General features: G+C 32.8%; 1 long non-coding RNA gene across 1 annotated transcript in view; it reads right to left on the bottom strand.

Annotated features, from left to right (window-relative positions):
- Nucleotides 1-3,164: 3,164 nt before the first annotated feature.
- The window catches only part of LOC136831363 (uncharacterized), a 17,525-nt gene continuing 783 nt past the window's right edge, over nt 3,165-19,906 (bottom strand). The window contains exons 1-2 of the long non-coding RNA XR_010850847.1: nt 19,856-19,906; nt 3,165-5,109 (exon numbers count right to left, since the gene is read on the bottom strand). The exon at nt 19,856-19,906 is cut by the window's right edge and continues 783 nt beyond it. This is a non-coding gene — a long non-coding RNA (uncharacterized lncRNA). The remainder of the gene's footprint in view (nt 5,110-19,855) is intronic.

Raw genomic sequence — 19,906 nt, 5'->3', positions numbered from 1 at the left:
GACGTAAGAAAAGCTTTTTTCAAAAATTCACCATAAATCGAAATATTGACTAAGATTTCAATTGGTTGCAAAATGAAGGTAAGTGATTGAATATTACTAGAATGTAAGATTTTAGCTTACAATTGCGTTTTTTACCATTTCGGTCGAGTCATATTTGACCGAAGGTTGAAATTTTGGCAGTTATCGTGGTTTATATGAAAATATTTCAAACTGATAAAAGCTACAACCATGGGTTGTATTTTGCTTTATTTTACATGAAAGTGCGCAAATTTTCATATATAAAACTTTATGTAACAGCTAATATAGAACAGTGCAAAAATTACGACAAAATGATGAAAGAATTTGGGACAATTTTCGGCCGAGTTACTGCGCGGGCGTAAGAAAAAGTTTTTTCAAAAATTCACCATAAATCAATATTGTGCTAGAGACTTCCAATTTGTTGCAAAATGAAGGTACATGATTGAATATTACTATAATGTAAGAGTTTTTAGACTTACAATTGCGTTTTTCGACCATTTCTGTCGAGTCAAAGTTGACCGATGTTGAAATTTTTGTAGTTGACATACGGTACGTCCACTTGGCACCCAACAGACAATTTTAGTCGACGTATGATACGTCCAGTAGGCGTTTAAGGGTATATGAACACGTGTGTGTCCAGCAAGGACTTGTTTCATTTCAATTGTCATCAGCTGAGATAAGAGAGAATGCATTTGCCCCAGAATAATGACAGGTTTGGATAACAAATGCCGAGATGCATTCCCATAGGCTCAAGACGAGTGATTTCACATTGTTACATGTTTTGAGTCACTGTCACTTTGAGAGAAAGAATAGGTGTCTGATTACGTTACACCATGTTTTTAAGATTGCAATCAAAACGTTTTGCTGGGATGACGTCATTTTCCTTTAGAAGCTTCTCCATTGTATCTCGCACCCAAAATGCTTTAATGACGTCACCTCCTGCTTCAGAACTTTTGTATCGTACCCAAAATGCTTTAATGACACATTGTTTCACGTATTTTTGAATTCTAAAATCTGTTTCATTTTGATCTCTGAGACCAGTTGTTGGCCTTTTTTGGCTTCTCTCTCTTGATTCTTAGAAAGAGATTACTTTAACTGGAGTGTTTTTGTGGTCACGTATTAGCATTAACTTTTGAGATCTGAATTTAGTAAAATTATATAGTTTGTAGCACCTGGTAAAAAAGTGTGTTTTGGTAATGCAGATTTAGCAAGAGATTTTACAGAGGTTATCACAAGTTTGTGTAAGGTAACATGAATTTCTTATTAATACCATGGTATGATAAGTTAGGAAATTTTTAACAGTGAAATCTATTGATAAATCTTATGTGTATTTTGTGTGTTTTTCTATTTACAATCTCTTTATATTTTCAGTTTTTTATGTTTGTGATATAACATTTATTTTGTAAATTTTAAATATTTCTAGTAATTTAACATTGCATACTTGATTTGATATCTCATTTGTTAAGATTTTCTTTTAAATCTTGAGTAATTCTTGATAGTTTAAACCAGAGGTTGCATTAATTTAAATTCCTGATAAAGTTTTCTGGAATTAGTTTTGTTTCATAATTTAATTTAAAATTAATTTTTGTGTTATTTTCAAGTAATAATAAATTTTTCAGATATGAATTTAATTATAAACTTTGAATTTAAAAATAAATTTTGTATTTAACATTTTTAGAAAAAGTGTTTAATTTATTGATCACCAGTGAATAGGATTGATTGTGTGTACATAAGGCAAAGTGATAAACATGCTTTGTCCTTTTAGTTTTGCTAAAGACAATTAAGACCAGGGAAACAGTTTTTTTGATGGAGTGATGCCTTCTACTCTAGAATATTTCTAGTTTAATTTTTAAATGGCATATTCTGATGAACTTAGTTTCATTTTTCAAGTGATTGATAAATAAGTTTTTCTTAAGGGATCACTTTTTGACCTTTAGAGTACTCAGTTCTAATAATTAATGTTATGAGAGTTCAGGTATCTGGCTGAAGGCCCAATTTTTGAATCTTGAGATTAGTTGTGTAGTTATTTCAGGTACTTGAATATTATTTATATATATATATATATATATATATATATATATAGGTATATATATAGGTATATATATATATATATATATATATATACAATCATTGTGTGTGTGTGTGATGTGCATGTATATGCGTGTGTATGTGTAGTATATACTCATATATATATATATATATATATATATATATATATATATATATATATATATATATATGTAATGTTTTATTGTTCCTTTTTTACGTTCTTCGTTATATGTTTGCATAGATTTTAGTCTTTCTCTTCTTACCTTGGTTTCTTTCGAGGTGTCCTTCAGATCGCTTCATGGATGAGGTGCTATCTTTGTATATTTATTCCTTTTAAATATTGATATCTCTCAGAAAGGCGTATAGAGACGAGATCGGTAATTTCTTCACTTTAATTAGTACTTAATATTATAAAGATCAGTACAAAATTAACAAGTTACAATGATAGAAACAGAATCACTCTTGAATCAGTCTATATGGGGAACACGGAAGCGATTGGGAGAAGTACTCTCCCTTGAAGGACACAGTTCTGACTCTCCTCTCCTCGTCGGTCTCTCACTCGTTGAACCTCAGGAAACTTGCTATCTGTAAATCTCCACCTCCTTCTAGCCTTATTGGAAGGATTAATCAGCAAGGCCTCCCCTTCAAGTAGCTGATTGGAAGGACTGTCGTGGGTGTGATTCAAATCTCTCCTTAGAGGACTTGATAGGAGGTGATCTTAGGAGGGTGTGGGAAAGACCCTCCCACACATAATTGATTGGAGGTTGAAGAAGTATATCACTTGGGTCAACCCCAAATTCCTGGAACTTCCACGAAAACACCTTCCAGAGAAGGCGGGGCTATAGAATCAGCTGTTGTAAGCATTTAGACTGTGCTGACTCATGTTTTGCTTGGCTTCAATCATGAGGCCATTATTTCCCATTTTACGACTGTTTTTATGGCTTAAACACGATATACTGCAATGTAAACATCTCGCGTATTGATAACACGACACAACAGCATTTGGCCGTTATCACTGTGTTCTTTGCCTCTCTCTTTACTCTTATTTCTCTCTCCTTCTCTCTCCTAACTTTTTCTCTTCTCTCTCTCTCTCTCTCTCTCTCTCTCTCTTTTCTATTTAATTTCCCTATCTATTCTACACCACAACATCACTCGGTCACGCTACCTCACACTGCCCTCAGTGTGACAAAAAGAATATATTTCAATGGATGATTGCAAAATCACAAATAAAATAAAGCATTTATATGATTGCCCATCAAGTCAATTCTCAAAAAATATTTAAATTGCACAAACTGTGTCAATGCACTAATGCAAAAAAAAATCAATTAAGAATATATGGTAGAAAATTCACATATATTATATCATGAATCAAAAGAGATACATATACATACATATATATATATATATATACATAATGAATTGTTATACTGTAAAAATGGTTAATTGTTTTAACACACAATGCAAACAATAATACATAAAGAATTCAGCAGCAAATTATGTGTATAAGATCATTTTACTCTTCATTGGTCCTCTTTATTTCTGTTATAATCTGCTCAACATTTGAAATTACCACACGTTTGACCAAAATTGCAAACACTATTATTACAATAATGATTATGACCAAATTGAACAGAGACAGAATTGGTGAAACATTTTCTTTGTAATAGAAAAATTCATCTACTAAAGCCAACTCATTTATTTGTTTTAACTCTAACTGAGACAGTTTAAATTCTTTAACTTCACTAGAGTAGTTCATGTAGGGCTTATTTTTATGGATTGTGATTTCTGTGAAGACATGAGGTTCATAATATAATTTATTAGGAATAACTAACTTGCAAGTCTTATCAAAAGCATGGACATTATTGAAATTAATTTCAGTACTTACATTATGGCAATTAATAGTTGCTGTTACTGAACTTAGTGAAAACACAAAACTGACTGTTCTACTATAATGGAAACAAAATCATGTTTGGATAATTGTGTACACAGTACTGTCTCTTGATTCTTGTTTTCAATTATTTCTTGAACACAAGGATAGGCATTAGTAGTTTCATACAGGTTGTCAAGGTTGCAAATATACTCTTTATCTTTCAAAAGTATACAATCTCTTAATTGAGCATCAGTAATAAATGACATCATTAGTCCATGTTCTTCTAATGCAAAATTGATGTGGTTGACATTTGAGATAATTACGTTTTCCTTTATCAACATGGGAAAAGGATGTATGGACATCAGTACATCTGCCTCTTTTTGATTAAAAGGTAGAATTAGAAGGATCTTATTCTTAACTACCTTGGTGGTTATCAAATTATAATAGACCATTATATCCTTTACCATAGGGGTATAATGTCCTTCTACCAAAAATCACTAATTATGCCCTCTAATTCTCTTGGGTTTATTAATGTTGGACTTAATATTCCTTTATAGGCTAACAAAATGGCATTTAATAGATCTTTATGGTCTTGCAATACAATTCTAACATTGTTCATAAATGTACTTAAATGTTGTTCATCTGTTATTATCTTAATCTCTTTGGTAATATTTGTGTTCACTTGATTAATAAATTTATTTTTATTTTTTTCAATTCATCACTGTTTAAGTTTTGAGAGCTTATAATCTTATTTAACACAATGCCTCTTGTTGCTGCCCATTTCTCCAGTTTGTCTATACGGGCACTTTCTTTTTCTACATTAGAGTCTGTCGCGACTCCAAATAATTGATTAAGTGCTGTTCCTATAAAAGGTAAGAGGATCGTTTGGATCTTGTATTTAACACACTTCCTATGTCATTATCTAGTTTTTCCAACAATGGTAAAACACTGTTATTTTCACTTTTCCTAATTAATGATTTTAATTCCCTTTGGACATCTTTCAATGTCATTTCATTGATAAGCACTGATGTAATGTCAATACTCACTATGCCCAAGTCCTTTATTAATTTTACAGATCCCTTTTTTTTCTAGTAGTGCACCCTTCCGGATCACCACCTCAGATGACACATAAAGCAGTGTTATGATAACCAAGAAGAACCGCATGTTTGTATCTGTAAGAATAAGCCTTATCAGATATTCTGTATACATGAGGTATTTTAATGCCTACACATTGTTTATATCTAATAGTTCAACACTTTACATAAATTTATCTTTTTCTTAAATTGTATTTGTTATTTATTGGTTCCTGTTCAATTTCTTTCAATAATTCAACTATTCTCTTATTGGACCAAGAGTCTGTTTTTATTACCTTTACATGATTGGTATGAACAATTCTTTCCTTTAGATCACTCTCACTTATGATCTTTAGCTTATTTAACTTCAACACTTCTAATACCCTGTAAGGACCTTGGAACTTTGCGGATACTTTTACATTAGGACCTTCTGGAACATGATTCTGAACATATACCTGAGCACCTACTACAATTTTTCGGTTTAGCTGTATTTTTGTCATAGTACTTTTGCTTGGACACTCTGAGCTTCCTTAAGTCTAGTCCTCGTCTGTTTGATCGTTTCATATGTACGTCTAGTTTTCCAGGCAATATAGTCATCGTAGTTATAAGTATGTCGGGGTGGTGTTGCATCATCTAGTAACGTATTTGGTAGTCTCTTCTCGTATCCGTATAACAAGTAGTGTGGTGATTCTCCTACTGTCTCATTTACAGTATTGTTTATAGTAAACTGTACGTCTTCCAAAGCTAAATCCCAGTCTTCTGTATTAGGTTTAACTAAAGTTTTCAGGATATCCTTTATCTTACGATTCGTTCTTTCTACTGCTCCATTTGAACTTGGTTTTATATGCTGTGATTTGACATTTATTTATCTCATAAAATTCACATAATTTTCTTAAAAGTTCACTAGTAAATTCTGCTGCGTTATCAGAAAGAAGAACTTGGGGACATGAATGTCTCTGTAATAATTCTAGATTTAAGAGCTTCTGCTACTGTAATTGCATCTCTATTTCTTACTGGTACGATCTCTACATATCTTGTTAGATAGTCTAAAAAGACTAATATTTGTTTATTCCCCTAACAGTTGTAGGAAATGGACCTAAAAGTCCATAGATACGACCTGAAATGGATTCAACTCTGATGGGTATTTTTCAAGAGGAGCTTTTGGATTTACGTTACCTTTATGTCGATTACAAACTACACAATTTTGTACAAAGTTCTTGGCATCCTCACTACAATGGGGCCAAAAATAGTTTCTGGTTAGGATTCTAGTTGTCTTTTTGATTCCTGGATGTCCTGCTAACTTGTATGAGTGTGTTAGTTCTAAAACTTCTCTGATTAGTGTTTTCGGGATGTATAGTCGAGAATAACCATTCTTCTCTGTTGGTCTTTTATACAATAATCCATTGATTAAAACAAAATCAGGTTTTAAAGATTCATCTGTCATTAGTTGTCCTATTATATGCCTGATTTCTGTATCCATTCCTTGTTGTATTTGTACTCTTTTCCAAATCTAAATCTACCACTTGACAGCTAAAACAAAAAGTATTAGTGGTAATACATTTCTCTGTTTCTTCTTGGGCTCTGGATAATGCATCTGCTAGTGTATTAAATTTTCCTGGGATATATCTGAATTCTGGTGCAAATTCTAACACACTAATGAACCATCTATTGAACTTCATGTTATTTGTAAAAGTTCTCTTCTTAAACAAATCACAAATTGGTTTGTGATCAGTAAGTACATTGACTTTATGTCCTAAAATTATGTGTCTAAATTTCCTTAGACCCCAGTATAATGCTAAACATTCTCTTTCTATTGTGCTATAATTTTTTCTCTGCAGCATTCAAAACTCTACTGGCATAATATACTGCTCTCATTCTTGTTTTGTCCTTTTGTAATAATACAGCCCCTAGCCCGGTACTTGATGCATCACAGGCTAAGTAAAAGTCCTTCGAGAAATCTGGGTAGACTAGTACGGGATTCCTGGTCATTTTACTCTTTAGTGTTTGGAAAGCTGTCTCTTGTTCTTTATTCCATTCATATTTGACATCTTTCTTTGTTAATTCTGTTAATGGTTTGGCTATTGTAGCAAAGCCTTTAATGAAAGGTCTATAGTAGCCTACCATTCCTAGGAATCTTCTCAATGCTTTCAAATTGGTAGGAGCTGGATATTCAACTATTGCTTTTATCTTGCCTGCTTGCATTCGCAGACCATCTTCACTAATTACATGTCCTAAGTATTCCAAAGATTTCATTAAGAATTGACATTTCTTTAATTTGATTTTTAATCCTGCTCTTCTTAATCTTTCCAAGACTATTTCTAATGTTTTGAGGTGACTTTCTAAATCTTTGATAAAAATGATAACATCATCTAAGTAAACTGCAACATTTTCTATATCCCCTAATATTTGAAGCATTAATCTAACAAACGTTAAAGGAGCCGAAGTGAGTCCAAATGGCATGACTTCAAATTGCAAGTGTTCCTTGTGTGTGCTGAAGGCTGTGAATGGTTTCGACTCTTCGTCTAAAGGTACTTGCCAGTATCCACTAAGTAAATCTAAAGATGAAAATATCCTTGCACCTCCTAACTGAGCTAACATATCTTGAATCACTGGCATTGGCATTCTATCGGGGATGGTGTTGGAATTTAACTTTCTATAGTCTATCACAAGTCTCCAATTTCCATCTTTCTTTGGAACAAGTAGTAATGGAGAATTATATGGAGATTTAGAAGGAATGACTACCCCATCTTTCTTCATTTCTTCTATCAAATTATCAACTATGGGTCTTTGGCTTATTGGTAATCTGTAATTAGGAATAAAGAATGGTTTTGTTCCATCATCTAATACAATTTTATGCCTTAGGACATTTGTTCTACCTAATTTATCTCCTTCTATTGCTATTACATCTCTGTATTTTTCTAATACTTGAATTAATCTATCTTTGTTTTCTGAAAATCTGTTTTATTCACTTCTTTGCTTAATTCAGATGTTTGACCAGTTACAGAGAAAAATGCTTCTTCTTCTAATGTTAGTAATGGATTGTTAATAGGTATTCCTTTACAAAAGATAATGCCTGCATAAAGTGTTAGTTTGTTATCTGAGTAGTTCTGGACATAAACTTCACAAGTATCACCCTTCATGTGGACTAAAGAATTATCCATTCTGACAAATTCTGGTAACTCTTCATTTAGTAAAAGAACATCTTTAACTCCTATCTCTTCTTTTCCCCTTAGATGTATTTTTGTTAAACACTTTGGATGCAAAATTACCTGTCTGTTTAGTATTAACTGTACTTTATTATCATCAGCAGTGCTTACACAACATACTTCCTCATCTTTTGTTTCTGCAAAGTAACAATGTTCTGCATCTATACTAGTTTCTTCAGTTACTGCTATTATATCATTTATATCTACTTTATTTATTTTCTTTAACAACAGTACCTCATTTACTAATTTCCCTTCATTATCATAGCTGATTACTACATTGCTATAATGTTCTGTATTTATCTCTGCATAATTATCCTCATAAATGTCTTGTTCCTTGTCATATTCAGAACACTGGAGATCACCTTTATTTATTTCTGGGTCACTTCTTTTGTTGGAGGGTATAATTTCTGGATGTGCACATCTTAACTTTCTAGTCTGTAATTGTGGAAATTCCTCCTTTCCGTTACCATTCATTTTAATTTGATTGTTCTCTTGATGATAGGTTATTTTCTGTATATCTTTGTCGCTTGTTGAAGTCGTCTCAGACAAATTGATCAGATTTGGGTGAAACTTTTCTTCTTCAAGCGTAAAGCATACGCTCTTTTTATTATCTTGTGTAAGGTTAATTCTTCCTTCTCGGCAATTCAGTATAATTCCACATTTCTTCATTAATTTATATGAGAACAACACCTGTGCGGGAAAGAACCTGTCTTCTAGAACTATAAAACTTTCAACAGTTTTATGTGACGAAAGGTCTATTTCTAAGTTCACATTGCCTAAACTTTTTATCTGTTTACCCGCTACTCCTTTTATTATCTTGCTTTGACCCTGAATTAGCGTTTCTTTAACGCCTAAGTAACTTGTTAATGTGTGTTTATCTATTATGCTTACAGTACTACCTGAATCCATAAGGACAGTACATAATTTATTCTGTATTGGAATTTTAATGATAGGTAAATCCTTTCTGATTATTTCTTCTTCATCCATGGAAAATACAACTTCTTTACTCTGCAATATGGATAGTGCGGATGAACCTTCACTTCTCCTATTTGCTAATTCTTCTCTTAATTTATCTTCTTGAAGGGACTTTCTTGTGGTATTCTGTGTAGGGATAAATTGTCATTGATTTGAAGACTTATTTGATGTTGAGCGGTTACTACTTAATTCAACTATTTCTTTATTTCCTTCTTGTGTTTTAAACCAGCAATTCTTTGTTAAATGTCCTATTTTCTTACAAACCGTGCAGATTCTAGGTTTTCTACACTCATTTGTAAAATGATTTGTATACCCGCAGTTTTCGCAGGCTGTCTTGGGTCTCGCCCTTGAGCGGAATAGTTCACTTGGGTTGAAGTGTTTGTGTTTGAGTTGTGACCATATCTATAAGGTTTGTGTGGTCCACTCTTTGCTAGATTGTTTCTTCCCCTTTGATCTGGATTCCATTTTCTTTTAGTATTTTGGGCATATTTCCCTTGGAAGGTATTTGGTCTATTTCCTGCTTGTCTGGAATTATCATAGAATTTATTATTCAGTTTAAAATTAGGATTATTATTTCTGACTTTCCTTTCATTTTGTGCTTCTGTTGTTCCATGAATTCCTTGGATAGATTTATCTCTTTCCTTTGGATTTCTTCTCTCATTGTCTTCAATGTTTGAAGGCTTGTTTTTCTGGGATCAAGTTTTATTTTTCTGAAAGCTTTCTTTTCCTCTTCTCCAAGAATATTATATATGGTTCCAAATGACACGTAATTTAATACATGCCGTAGCTCAACTAATTTCTGGGCACTAGCCCCAAACTGATCCTTGTCTCCTATAGTAATACCTGTCTTCTCTAAATCTTCGCTTATTTTCTCTATTGCATTCTCCACGCTTGCGTACAAATTAGCAATTGTTTTATATTGTGGGTTAAGAAATCTAGTTAGGTTATATAAACCGTCAGTCTGATTTACTGGTTCCCAGAGTGATAAACAAATTTCTTTAAATTCTATATAGTTATTAAGTTTGCTAAAACTTGTGGAATTCAAAGTTTTATGTGCGTCTCCATGTTCTGAGCTGACGAGCAACAAGGCTTCATTTATAGACAAATAATTTAAGATGTGTGATGAATGAATGTTAAACTGAATATTCAATATCCTTTCACGGAATAATTAAATAAGGTTTCGAATAAAAACTTTTGTAAATAATTAATATCCATATTGAAAGAAAAATTAAATATTTAACAATATTTAAAAAATTCGAAAAAATGCAAAATTATGTATTATTAGATTCGTTTTACTATTATTATTATTGTTAGTGAAGAATTATGATTAACACTATTTTGGAAGAGGTTTTTGTCGATGCCTTAATTGAAAATATTTACTGTACGGTACTGGATGCGATTAACCTCTCCTCCATACGAACACAAACAATCTGAGAATAAACACTATTTGTCAAAAACGTTGCAGAGTATTGAAACGGAATAGAGCACTTTAATAAGGTTAGATCACTGAATCAATTAAGTTTTAAAATGAATATTGAAAATTAATAAATGAATTTTAACTTGTAGTTTAAGTGAAAAATTAAAACCTTTTTACTCATCTAATGCTTTTTGAAGTTGAGGCACTTTATGATTGACAATTTCAGTAATCCTTCCGCTGTTGATTATAATCTATTTAACTAATCCTTTGGCAGATAAACAAATATTGAACTGCAATCTAAAAATAAGCAAATTTTTGAGTCTTAGAAGATAATGCGATGATGTCCAGCTTTTATGTGTATAAGTTTGGTCAAGTCACTCCATGGATGATGAGTACCTGACCGAAGGTAGGATATGTTACCTCCTTTAATGGCTATATATACTGACTTCTCCAGGCTCTCCGAAAAAAAGTCAAGTAAAGACCAGTAGATCACTCCTGGAGCGGAAAATGTAAACAGGCAGTATCAAAATGTTCAGACAAGTTTAACTGCATTTTAAAGAGTTTAAGGCTTGTTGCAAGGTATTTAAACTAATATAATTATTATTTTAACATTAAATAATTATTATTACTTTAATTTTTAAATTAACCATTATTTAAATAATTAAGTAATCAATATCAAAGCAATAAAATAATCAGCATTTGATTCAGAAACCTAAACGATATTAATTACTTAAAAATAGGTAATTTCCCAGTTTAAATGAAAACAAAAATATTAATAAATAAATCGTTTATATACAAATAATTAGAAAAAGTGTTAACACTATTTTCTAACACTCATCCCGACGATGGAATGTTTTGCCAAAGGTAAAACATTGATGTAGACAACAATTGCATTAAGAATCATCTGCAACATTTCTGCTTAATCCTTGCCTTTGGCAATTTTGGCTGCCTGTCGCAAAGGCTTAGCTTCTGCTTGCTTTTTGTTTTCCTCTTAATTGCATTAGGCACCCCACCATTGAAATTCATGGTCCTCACAGTCAGAGAGGAATTAAAGATTCAGAATGATAATGTACCTTTGATCCATTTCCTTTAATAACACAGCTCAATGTTACTTCTTCTAGTTCGTTTTCTTTTACAATTAAAATTCTTGGTGCCATGTCATAATTCGTTGGTTTTGCATGTGATGTAAATGAGTACAATGTCCCCCTCTTCAGCTTATGATGTTTCATTTTGGAACATATCTGGACTTTTATCGAGTTTGCAAACTCATCATCTGGGCCATTCTCTCTCCGTTGTATATATCATCAACCTATCCCTAACTTTCCGGAGCTTGGAATAAGCATCTTTGACATGCTCGTGATTTGGAAGCTCGTCATCAAACTGAGATCTGGAATAATATTTACAGAAGTCAGCTCATAACCTTTTAATAGCATTTCAGGAGTTATTGGAGCTTGAAATTTTTGTCAACCTTTCGAGGCCTTCTTTAAAAGCAATAGGCCTCCGATTTTTCAATATGATTAACCTCTAATATCACAAATTCAAAATCTAATATAGACAAAACATTTTTCTTAACTGATCCATATATCAACTTCTTAACAATTTTGACACAGGATTCCACTAATGATCCTAGCTCACTGTGACCCTTAAAATATTGTTCGAATTCAACATGATATACCATTTGTTACCATATAATTTATGTAACTGAATCTGACAGAAAGGCCTTCTTACAGTCTTTTAATCCCCTTACAATCTGCGATCCCAAATCCAAAACATTTTCTGGTATTCCATAATCAAAGACGTGCAACTGTAAGGCATTTAGGAAGGAAGCAGCAGTCAAGTCATGACAAATGTTTCAATTTATAGACCTACTAACATGCATGTTACAATAAGAATCCAGACTTTCTTTTTTTCTTATTGTCCAATACTGAGAAGGGTCCAATGTAATCTAAATAGACATAACGAAAGGGTATATTAGAAGGCATCAACCGGTCTTCTCTGTATGCACTCTGATTTAACTTAACAGGGCGACCATTGAGACGTTTACAAGTTATGCACGATCTAAGAACCCTTTGTATGGTTGAAAATGCATGAATGATAAAATACTTCCTTATTTCAGAAAGCAGTGTATAAAAGCCAGCATGTTTAGTGCGATGATGAACATCTAATAATTATTGCCTTTGTCAAAGGGCTGGTCTTTGATAGTAAAATTGTATTTAGTTGTTCCCTGTTCATTTGGTTTTTAAAATCACTTTTTTTATTCTTAAAATTCCTTTCTCATCAACAAAAATGTTGAATTTGGCAACAAGGTCTGGAATACTTTTCAGTGTTTTACCTGAATTAGAAAATTACTCAAAAATTTCCTTAAATTCCTGATACTGATCAAATTTCATCACCAAACGCCTTCTGTTGAAACATCATCAAGACATTGAATATGTTGATATTCTGGGGTTCTTCTCTTTCATCTTTTTCTTTTACAATTATTAAGAAATTGAAGAACATACCTGTAAATTCTGACAAGTTTTGAAAAAGATGAAAATTTATCAACCTTAATTAATGGGTTTTCTAAGAGAGTTGTTTCGCTGCAACATTTCAGCCATATTGACATTAGCTTAACAAGAGGATTTGGTGACTTTCAGTGCATCAACTGGCAGGTCATCAGACTTCAAAAAATGTGGCCCAGTATAAAAGTTGGACTTGCTCAGTAGATAGTAACTAACAGGACGGCTGGCCATGTCTGCTGGATTTTCCTGACCTTCACAAAATGAGAAGGTAATACTTTTTCACATAATCTGGAAATAGTATGCAATTTGTTCTTTACCATAACAGACATTCTTCATTTTATCCAGTTTATTAAAATGTAAATTAATCCAGTTAAGACAAATAGAACTATCTGTGTACAACTCCATACCAACAATGTTAATAGGACACAAAAGCACTAGGGCCTGACAATTCCTGTCTTAGGTCATGAAGAACTTCAACTCCAAGTGCAACAGCCAAAAATTGTTGCAAGGGATAGATTTAGTGGCAACAGTTTTGTTCAAGCTTGTTCTTTGAAAGTTTTGAAACTTAGGATTTGCCTGAGTCAGATTCTTCATATAGATAACTGTTGCATACATTTGCTTTGAAGTTCTGTGAAACCAATGAGTTTATATGAATCAGATCTCTTGCCCATACCTCGTGGTACTTTTATTTCAGGAGCAGAAGGCTTGATTAGTGATATTTGTCCATTCTCTTTGCAAGTCCATAGTAAAGTGAGTATCCCAATCCAAATCACTCCTGTATTGTAGTCTCTGAAAAAATAGTCAAGCCCTATTTAAAAGTGGGGCATTAAAATTGAACACATCAAAATTAGAAGCAATGCTTGATAAAATCTGACGCTTTGTTGTAGCCTCTGGGTTCAGATTAAGTTTTATACTGGCAAGGGTGTCACTATCTTTCATCCATGAAAGACCCAAAAGTTTCACTTTATCATCAGTGGACGTTTCTGACATTACATCCAAGTCCTCTTGCAAAGAAGAGTTTGTAAAAAACAATGTTGCAAGTAGATTTTGTAAGGAGCAAATATGATTGACAAATTATTAAAAGCCCATTGGAGATCTTCAGTTGAATTTGCTGTCACAGCTAGGTTATCCATATAAGACAAACTGTATATCAACCTCTTCAACTTTTGCAATTCAGGAGGGTCTGTCTCTGCATCTACAATGAGAATCTTGTAGAGACCTAACATAAGTAATGCTGGGCTTGATTTAAGGCCAAAAGGTAGCCTGTTGTGTTTGTCAAGCAACAAGTTTGTAATCTCCTTTGGTAATATTACGAAACCAATACAGTAAAAGTCTAAGGATGATCAATTTCCTTCAATCCAATGGACAAAAATGCCTTCTTTATATCAAAACATGTTGCAGATAGTTATCAAATCTAAGTTGTAGAATTGCTGTAGAAATCTTCATGAATTCATACAAGGTCCCGTCAACATAGCCTGGTTATGACTGACAACTAATTTCTTATCAGAGCATTTCTCCTTTAAATTTGATAAATAGACTACGCATGGCACTTTGTTGTTTCTCTATTCAAACGAAACACAGGCATATGAGGCAGGAAGCTGTAGAAAGGGTGGCTTTCTTTGAAGGAGTCCAAATCTGTAATTTCTCAATAACACCCTCCTCTAGCTGTTCTTTGAAGGTTTGATCAATCATCTGCAGCAATTTCGGTTGATGTTGATATTTAGTGCGAATAGACTTTAAAATTGCCACTGCTAAATTCTCTTTTTTGCAAGAAGATTAGAAACATTACATCTTCCATAGCAAAGGCATGATAAGTCTTCCGTCTTCGTTTCTTAATGTTGAATGCAATACAAAATCAATAATATCCTTATTTTCTTGATCCTGCTCATCACAACATTCAATTTCATCATCAAGAACATATTTACATGATAACAAAGGTATCATAATCATCATTTATCGTACCTTCCTCGACTTCATCTTTGGCAATACGTCCGTGTTCACTACAACCCTGAACTCCACAGAGATCAACTGCAAAGGAATTTGAAATGGTACCTCTGCAATCACTTCCAATATCTATAAAATTATCAGAAATAGAGCGAGAGAGTGTTGGAGTTGCAGCTTCTTTGGATAAGGCCGTGTTGGCTGAATCTGGCAAAAAAGGTAAACTATCATACAACCTATCCAGATTACCCACAAACAAGACTCCAATGGGACTGCTTAGGTATGTCGAAGGCATAGTAGGATGAATTACATGTGAATTAGTGGGCAAATAATAATCATAGTCTAGCTAACAAGAAATCAAACTTATGAAAATTAAAATCATTTTCGACAAGAAACTCATCTGCCAATGAATATCCTCTGCCAAAAACACATTAACAATTGGGGCTAAGCCCGACAATGAAAAAGGAGGTCCTTATTCTAGGAATACAGACGGCATTTACCACTCTCAGGGATTTGCCTAATGTACTTTCAAACTGAACAAGTCTAGTAGAATAAGTTTTGGACCCATTAAAACCATTAACGGTAACGAGAAAAATGGCTTTGCAAGACATTACAATTACAAATATCAGCAATTTCATCTGTTACAAATGAAAGTTGGGATCCACCATCTTTCAAACATCTGATGGCATTTCCATTTGGTAGAGTGACTGTAAACGTAAGGTAAAACTACGTTTGACTGACTCTTCGTTACATGACTCATTCCATTATTGGTAGTGTGTATTTTTTGGTGCTTGTGTTTTTGTTCAGTTTTCTCGAACATACACAGGAAAGAGAAATGCAAATCAGAACAATATTTACATTTTGATTTAAAGTTGAAATTGCATTTCGAAGCATCATGATTGCCAGTACATTTGTGACAACGTTTAAGGCTTTTCAACTTGTTTGTCTTTACCTTTGCATTGGGAATTTCTACAATTAAAAATTGCATGAGTAGCATGTACATTATTTGTAGTACATAATACACATTGCTTCAGGTTTATCTTTTCCTGAGGGGTTACATTAAGAGATTTAACATTTGAAGCACTAGATTCTTGTTTGTTTTGCAGACTGTTTAGATTTAAAAAACTCTGTTGGGAGTTTGCATATCTCTTTACCACCTCAAAAATGTTGTCATGTATTACCTCAACTGTTGGATTAGTGGTTCATGTAACTTCAGTTAAATGATCCCTAAATTTATCATTCATAGCCTTAAGAAAAAATACTGCAACACATCATTGGTTGACATTTTCAAACTCTTAAAGGAGTCCATAGCCATACGCATGTCGCTGATAAACTTATATGGATCTGAATCATAACCCATGTGTAATTCTGTCAACAACTTCATTGCATCATGTTTCATATCATCTGATGAACCAAATGCTTTAAGCAACAAAGTTTTACCACTTTCATACTTCCTATCTTCAATACTTAACGACTGAATCAAGGTAAGTGCTTCATTTTTTAATTGTTTCTGCAACAAGACTAACTTACTATACGAATCAAGTTTCATCTTTGCAGTGATGTCTTCAAAATCTCTAAAAAAGCGTTCAATGCTTTCCCCCTTTAAATGAGAATACACTGGCAATGGAATCTCTGGCATCTTTAAGGAAGAGACCTTGTTAATACCAGTTTCTGATCCTGAATTACCGGACACGTCTGTATTCAAAGCATGCAAACTTGCTAACGAAGTGCTTATAAGTACATCATATTCTTCATTGACCTCAAATTCCTTCGTCAATGCCCCCTCACCTTTTTCATTAAATATATGCTCGGCTATCTTCTGATTAAAATCTTCTACTTTCAACCTTAGTTAGTGATTTCAAAGTGTTAATGTACTCATTCCTAACAATTTCGCCAAACTCATTACAATGATCGCGAACAGCATTACAACGTTTAGTAATCTGCTGCCGACAATGACCCCTTGTGGCGATAAGAAATTTGACATCTGACATATTTGAGAAGTTAATGAGCAAGAATATACACAAAATAATGCTACATTAATAAGTATAGCACACACAGTACACCCTACAAAAACTATTGTGCTGTAAAAAGACTAGATACGCCTGTCCGGAAAAAAATCCAACAATAAGCACGATGCAAGTGCCTGAATATGACAACATCGTATGCTTATAGATCAAAACCTCGAACAGCATATAACTTAATACAACACATATTAAGTTAACTAATACGCAACTATATCGCCAAAATCATTACAATTATCATAAAAGGCATTACAATGCTCAGCAATCTGCTGTCGATGATGTCATTTTGAAGCGATCAAGAACGCGTTTTTGATACCGAGAAATTAACGTCAGTACGAAAATACATAAACTAACGCTACAGAAACAAATTCAGCACATACAGTATTCCTTCTAAAAACATTGTAAAAAATAGAAACTAGATATATCTGTCCGAAAAGATCCCCAACAAGAAACATGATGCTTGTGTCAAAATATGACCACATCGAATGCTTATAGACGATATTCTCGAACAGTATACAGTTAAATAACACAGAAAAGTCACTGGCACGAGCAAAAAACAAATTAATATTATTACCACTCTACGAGAACTGTTGTTAAGGAAAGAACGCTTTAAAAAATCACGTTTGACCCCTTAGCCGCAAAGTACAGTAATTAACATATAGAGTAAAGAAAATGGGCGGACACCGTTAACTGTAAATACCATACATCGCAACAATTTACTTGCTTATTAAATTTACTCGCTTATTAAATTTATCGTTGGGCGCCATATAGAAAAATAATTTAAGATGTGTGATGAATGAATGTTAAACTGAATATTCAATATCCTTTCACGGAATAATTAAATAAGGTTTCGTATAAAAACAGTAAATAATTAATATTAATATTGAAAGAAAAATTAAATATTTAACAACATTAAAAAAATTCGAAAAAAATGCAAAATTATGTACACAGGTTCGTTTTCTTTTCAATATCTGCCGTGAAGAATTTTGCTGTATGCACTCGGAAGAGGTTTGCCGTCGATGCCTTAATTGAAAATATATACTGTACGGTACTGGATGCGATTAACCTCTCCTCCATACGAACACAAACAATCTGAGAATAAACACTATTTGTCAAAAACGAGCAGAGTATTGAAACGGAATAGAGCACTTTAATAAGACTGGTAGATCACTGAATCAATTAAGTTTAAATGAATATGCAAGAAAATTAATAAATGAATTTTAACTTGTAGTTTAAGAAAAGTAACCTTGTTCACTAATGCTTTTTGAAGTGGAGGCACGGTGATGATTTGTAAAGTAATCCTTCCGCTGTTGTAAGTAATCCTTTGTAAGGAATCCTTTGGCAGATGTAGGTAAATATTCACTGCAATCTAATGGTAAGTGGTAGAGTCATGAGCCGGTAGAAGATATGGCGATGATGTCCAGCTTATATGTGTCAGTTAAAAGGTAAGTCACTCCATGGATGATGAGTACCTGACCGAAAGGTAGGATATAAAATTACCTCCTTTAATGGCTGCACAAAGTACTGACTTCTCCAGGCTCTCCGAAAAAAAGTCAAGTAAAGACCAGTAGATCACTCCTGGAGCGGAAATGTAAACAGGCAGTATCAAAATGTTCAGTAGTTTAACTGCATTTTAAAGAGCAGTAAAAGGCTTGGCAAGGTATTTAAACTAATATAATTATTATTTTAACATTAAATAATTATTATTACTTTAACTTTAAAGAACCATTATTTAAATAATTAATAATCAATATCAAAGCAATAAAATAATCAGCATTTGATTCAGAAACCTAAACGATATTAATTACTTTAAAATAGGTAATTTCAGTTTAAATGAAAACAAAAATATTAGTAAATAAATAAATATATACAAAGAATTAGAAAAAGTGTTAACACTATTTTCTAACATCATTTATCTTAGCTCTTTCATCTGTTATTCCCCCTGAAATTATACGACTATCTGTATCTGCTAGCCAATGATTTACAGTATAGGCTTCGAGTCTGCTTTTGTCAGGATTGGAATCATCCACCTGTCCACAGAAGCGTGTGGCGGTTGTTATGACGGCCGCCTGGTTCATATTAAAAAATTGTAATGTGCGAGTATTATTAGTATTGTTACTATTATTATTATTGTTAGTAGTATTAGAATGATTAACACTATTTTGGTTCTGGTTATTTGTTATTATTATTGTTAGTATTTCTTGCACTACAGCGGAGTGGGAATTTAGTCTTGAAATTCGACTTCGTCTAATTGTCGACGGTCTTAAATCGTAATGTGAATGTCTAACAGTGTTCAGTAATTCATCAAATACTCGTTGCATATCCACACACACAAAATTTTTCACTCAGAGTACATCAAATAAAAAAAAAAAAAATTTCGTTATATTGTACCAAGATTAAAAACAATTTGTCAAATTGTCACACAAAAAAATTAAATTCTCTATTGAGTTCAAGTGCACAATTAAAACCTTTTTCAATACTCAAAATAAATTCTTATATGAAATTGGGCATCATGTCATCAAAATTCATTATAATAAGTACACAAAATTACATATATAACTTCTCAAATAATCATCACCAACCGAGTAAAAAATAGCTCATTCCCTATCTAAATTATTTACTAAATAATTAATTTATCATAGAGAGAGTAATGCTGGTATTTATGCAAAAAGAATTTTATTCACTAGAGAGAGTTTTCTTAATTTTCAATCTTATAGCAAGATGCAAAAAAATATATATCTTCACTTATTTATTAAGAGAGAGAGTGGACAGTAAATTCCTTACTGTGTTGTGTTGTTGATATCGTGATATCGCTAAATGTTGTTCATTCGGCGG

This window comes from Macrobrachium rosenbergii, chromosome 48 (assembly GCF_040412425.1).
Source record: "Macrobrachium rosenbergii isolate ZJJX-2024 chromosome 48, ASM4041242v1, whole genome shotgun sequence".
NCBI lineage: Eukaryota > Metazoa > Arthropoda > Malacostraca > Decapoda > Palaemonidae > Macrobrachium > Macrobrachium rosenbergii.
The sequence above is the reverse complement of the archived record's forward strand: the minus strand, read 5'-3'. Positions and strand labels throughout refer to the sequence as shown.